Source organism: Humulus lupulus, chromosome 4, assembly GCF_963169125.1.
Source record: "Humulus lupulus chromosome 4, drHumLupu1.1, whole genome shotgun sequence".
In the NCBI taxonomy this organism is placed as follows: Eukaryota; Viridiplantae; Streptophyta; class Magnoliopsida; order Rosales; family Cannabaceae; genus Humulus; species Humulus lupulus.
Genome location: NC_084796.1, coordinates 168,550,298 through 168,555,533, shown reverse-complemented (window position 1 = coordinate 168,555,533; position 5,236 = coordinate 168,550,298). Strand labels below are relative to the sequence as shown.

At 36.3% G+C, this 5,236-nt stretch overlaps 1 non-coding gene across 1 annotated transcript; it reads left to right on the top strand.

Annotated features, from left to right (window-relative positions):
• Nucleotides 1-860: 860 nt before the first annotated feature.
• LOC133833724 (small nucleolar RNA R71) lies at nucleotides 861-967 on the top strand. The gene has a single exon (XR_009893090.1). It is a non-coding gene; the product is annotated as a small nucleolar RNA R71 (small nucleolar RNA).
• The last annotated feature ends 4,269 nt before the right edge of the window (nucleotides 968-5,236 follow it).

Here is a 5,236-nt window from a genome sequence, read left to right as displayed (position 1 = left end):
CCAGATCTCTCAACTTTTGAGAAAGTTTCTTTTGAATTATTGCACTACTCTTCTGTCAAAGCTATTGTTTCATAATCCTCCATTTTTCTCTTATTAGACAATATCTCCTTCATAAACTTCACATAACTAGGCATTTGTTCAAGAGCTTCCGCAAAGGGAATGTTAATATGAAGTTTCTTAAATACTTCAAGAAATTTAGAGAATTGCTTGTCAAGATTGGCCATTCGGAACTGCTGAGGATAAGGAATCTTTGGTGTAGACTCAGTGTATTTTGGCTTTTCTATATTTGAAAGGTCTTCAGTAACCTCTTCTTGTGCTGGACTAGTTACAGGTTGATCTTCAATCTTCTTACCCTTGTTTTCTACTGTAGGACCCTCATACTTAGTCCCACTCCCCAAAGTGAAAGCTTGACATTGGTCTTTGGGATTCACCACATTTGAACTAGGTAAAGCTCCTTGATTACGATCCGCCATTAACTTTGAAAGTTGCCCAACTTGTGTTTCTAAGCTCCGAATGGAGGATCTGGTTTCTGTCATAAATTGGCTCAATGAATCAGCGGATACCTCTGGTTTAGTTGCATCGCTTGACCTGAAATGTTATTTTTTTGTTGCATTTGTTTCGTTAGCGAAGCAATTTGAGCAGTGAGCATAGCAATAGGATCAACTTCTAGAACTCCTGCCACCTTCTTATTTTCTCGCTCAGATGGCCAATTATAATTATTCATGGCCATCTCCTCTAAAAGCTCGTAAGCTTCGTTAGTGCTTTTGCTCATAAATGCTGCACCTGCTGCTGCATCTATAATAGTCCTTGTGTTTCCCCTTAGTCCATTATAGAAAGTGTGCACCAACATCCATTTCACTATACCATGATGTGGACATTTTTGCAGCAGCTCTTTAAACCTCTCCCAAGCGTCATATAATGATTCCCCCTCAAATTGATAGAAATTATTTATTTCACCACTAATTCATGCTGATTTAGCAGGAGGAAAACACTTGGTGAGAAATTTTTGAGCAAGGTCTTCCCATGTCAGAATGGAATTGGCTTGTAGTGAAATCAACCAACTTTTAGCTCGGTCTCTCAAAGAAAACAGAAATAGCCTCAAATGGAGTGCATCATTACTTACTCCGTTCATTTTGAAAGTATCACATAACTCCAAAAAGTTGGTAATATGGAGGTTCGGATCCTCATTAGGTAGCCCCCCAAACTGAACGCAATTCTGAACCATTTGGATAATCGAAGGCTTGATCTCAAAATTGTTCGCCTCCACAGTAGGTGGGCGAATACTAGAATGTACCCCTGTAACAGTAGGGAGTACATAGTCCCTCAATGGCAAGTTTGCCTCAACTGTAGCATTCCCCGCATTACCCTGATTCAAATTGTTATTAGCAAAATATTTGATGTTCTGGGCCATCTTTTCAAGTCTTATGTTTTCTTTCTCTTTTGCAGGTCTTCTCAATCTCAGGATCAACATGTACTAGTATTTTCGAACCCTTACGTCGCATAAAAATAAGTCACCTGAAAATTGAGAAATTTAAAAGCAACTCGATTTAGAAAAACATTAAATTAAAACCAAAGTAGATTGAAAACAATTATATTTGATATTGATTATTACTCCCCGACAACAACGTCAAAAACTTGATCTGTAAAATCTGTACGCAAGTATACGTAGTCGTGTCAAGTAATAAAGTCTGTAAGAACATATATCGTCCCACAGAGACTATTAACCAATTACCAATAATTGTTTTTCACTTTCTATTTGGTGATTAAAATTAAGCTGAATAATTCTAAACTATGAACTCAATTTAAATAACTGTAAATAGAATAATAAATTAACGAATTAAAAATCAATAATAAAAAGCCTAGGAATAAATTTCATCAACTTTTCATTCTATTAATTTTACTAATCAGTTCTAAATCTCTTCTTCCTATTCTACTAGCAGGTTAACATAATTGATTCCTATTATTTTTCAAGATATAAGATCTCAGCCAATATGTAGATTTTCTACATTTATGTGATAAACTTAAACATGTAGAAGGCATTAAGCATGGAAGCCTAATCACTACACAAGTCATACAAGTACTTTCGTCCAATATGCAACCTATGTCTATATAATGATAGCATATTCAATTCTCATCTTTCGAATTTGAATCAAAACCATTAAATCAAGTAAATAGTGATAAAGTATTTACTAGCATTAAGCAAACATCATATAGATTAGAATAGAGAAGAAGTATCAATAGAACATCATAATAAAATTAAATTGAAATTCAAGTGACTACATTAATCCCTAGATAAAAGATTTAGTTCATAGATAACATAATGACAATAAAATTTAAATAATTGTTCATAGAAAATAACCTAAAGAATTCAGATGAAAAAGAAATCTAGAAAGTCATAAACCAGAAAAAGAAATCTAATTACAACAGTCTTTTCTAGATCTCGGGTTTTAAAACTAAAACTGCCTGCTAAATTCGCATAATAATGTCCCTTAAACAATTTTCCAATGCTCCCAAGTGAAAAGACTGTTTTGTCCTTCTAAAAGTAGTTAAAAATCTCAAAACCCTGTCGATAGCGCTAGGCTTTGGGCGCTGTAGCACTACTGATAGTGCCAAATTGCCTCAAAAATTGATGTACTAGCACTGTAGCGCTAGTAATGTAGCGCTGGGGCGTTAATCTTTAGATCCTTCAAACGATGTAGCGCTTGTTTTGTAGCGCTGGGATGCTATTGCTAGAAACAACAGATTTAAAGTCGCCTCTCCAGCGCCGTAGCACCACTATGATAGTGCTGTAGCGCTATCCACAGAAATAGTACTTGGACCTATTGCTCTCGAAAGACTCGATTTTCTCCAAAATAACTCCATTTTCTTCCACTCTTTTCATCATCTTAGCATCAAAAAACCTGAAACATGAACAAACAAGCATAATTTTGCAATAAAATAGCCCTGAACTAATGAAAACCTTCCTAAAAACTAGACCATAAATGAGCCTAAAACTCATTTATTAGGAACCATCTTTTTTCTTCACAAAGAGAACTGGTGTGCCCCATTGCAAGAAATTGGGTCTGATAAAACCAAAGTCCAGTTACTCCTGTAGTTGAACCTTTAGTTCCTTCAACTCTACTAGACCCATCATGTAAGGTGCCCTAGACACCGTACTGTCTCTGTCCCCGGTGCCAATTCAATCACAAAATCTATCTCCTGGTGTGGAGGTAACCCTGGTAAATCCTCTAGAAACACATCCAGAAACTCACAGACCAATCTGGTCAGTCCTGGTCCCACTGGCACGACCTGAGTGGTATCCACCACGCTAGCTAAGAATCCTATGCATCCCCCCTGCAATAGGTCTCTAGCTCTAAGTACATATATCATAGGTATACGGGGTCTATGCACAGTGCCAACGAATACAAAGGGGTCCTCACCTTCAGGCTCAAAGGTTACCATCTTCTTCATGCAACATATCGTTGCCCCATACTTCTCTAGCCAGTCCATACCCAGAATTATATCAAAATAAGTAATGACCAACTCTATCAAGTCAACTGACAACTCCCTGCCATCCACTGTCACTGGTAGTGATCTAGCCTGTAACGTCCCAAAAATGCTAATAGGGTTTAGCGCCTTGATTAGCGTGCTGGGATGACATAATTGGATATATGTGTGATTAATTGATTAAATGCGTGACTATGTGGCATGCATTATATATATGATAATGTGAGTATGATTATAGGCATGTTTATGAGTATTAAATATGCATGTGGGCCCATTCTTGATAGTTGGGGCATATTTGTAATATTGGCCCGTAGCGGACATAAATGTGATTATATGTGTTAAATGATTGAGACCACGATATTATGTGGATATATTCGCAGTATATAGCTCGAGGCGATCCTACTGAGCAGATTGGCGGAATAGTCACATCGGGGTTTAACACCCGACTTGGGTGAGCTTAGGGGTATTTTGAGAAGTTTAAGGTATACACTAATACAAAATTGACATGTGACGATGGTTTTAAATCGTCGTATGGACTCTGGTACGTCGGTTCTAATACCGTCATCTCATGCAATGTCATGCCATGTAAAGCATACAATGACGGTTTAAATAAAAGTGTCATCTCCTGTCGTGCATGAGACGATAGTTCCTATACAAACATTGTCTCTTATGGTACATGAGACGACAATTCCTATGCAAGTGTCATCCACAACAGTAAATGAGATGACAGTTCCTACTCAAGCGTCGTTCTCCTACACTACATGAGATGACAATTTATGTGCAAGCATCGTCCCTGCAATACATAAGACAACGGTGAGACTGACATCCCATGTAGAATATGAGAATTTTTTTCATTTCTCTATTTTCAACCACTATATTCATTCATAATTTCTTGTGTAATTACAATATAGTTCAGACTGAATCAACAGGCAGATAAAATCAATAGAACTCAGTATGTTCCAAATCTAAAAATTACAATATCAAAATATACACTTGCAATAACTATGTAAGTGCTAACTAAAAACTAGAATTAGTATCTTTTTTAATTTTAATGTGGACAAATGATACCTCTTTTATGATTATCATAGCAAAAGAAACAAGTGCATCTGAATCATTTTGTAGCTGTGAGTTGCTGGAATATATAGTAGAATCAAATGGAAGATAGTAGACCAAAGTAAAAAAAAAAAGTGCATTTCAACACGTTTTCTGATTAAAAAATTTGAGATTATATTACTGTTTTAGAATTCTAACATTGAAATCAAAGAAACACATTAAAATTGTTGTCATCTCACTAATTCTAATTCAAGCGCATCAAGGCAATTGTCAAGAATCGGATTCTAAACCTGAATCGGATTCTGAGCTTGAATCAGATTCTTGGTGCAATTCAAACGGTCTATTTCTGTTTGTATTGGCTTCAAGTGGAGGCAGTCCATCGTCCTCATCACAACTCGATTCAAGATCATTATCTTCTTGTTGGGAAGTCTCTCCCTCTCGACTTCCATTAGAATCATCCAAAACTGTTTCTTTGAAGACTTCTGGCCTGCATTGAGTGGTAGAAGCAAAAGCAAGGAACAAAACATTAATATGAAATGGCATTAGAAAAGTGATATGAAAAGCTTAATGTAAATTTGCTACTATGACTGCTTATTTAATCAGATTACTCTTTACTTTTATATCAGTGAGTGGTACAACAAGGACAGCCCATCGGTAGATTAAAATACAATTTTGAAACAGTTTGATTCAATAAGTC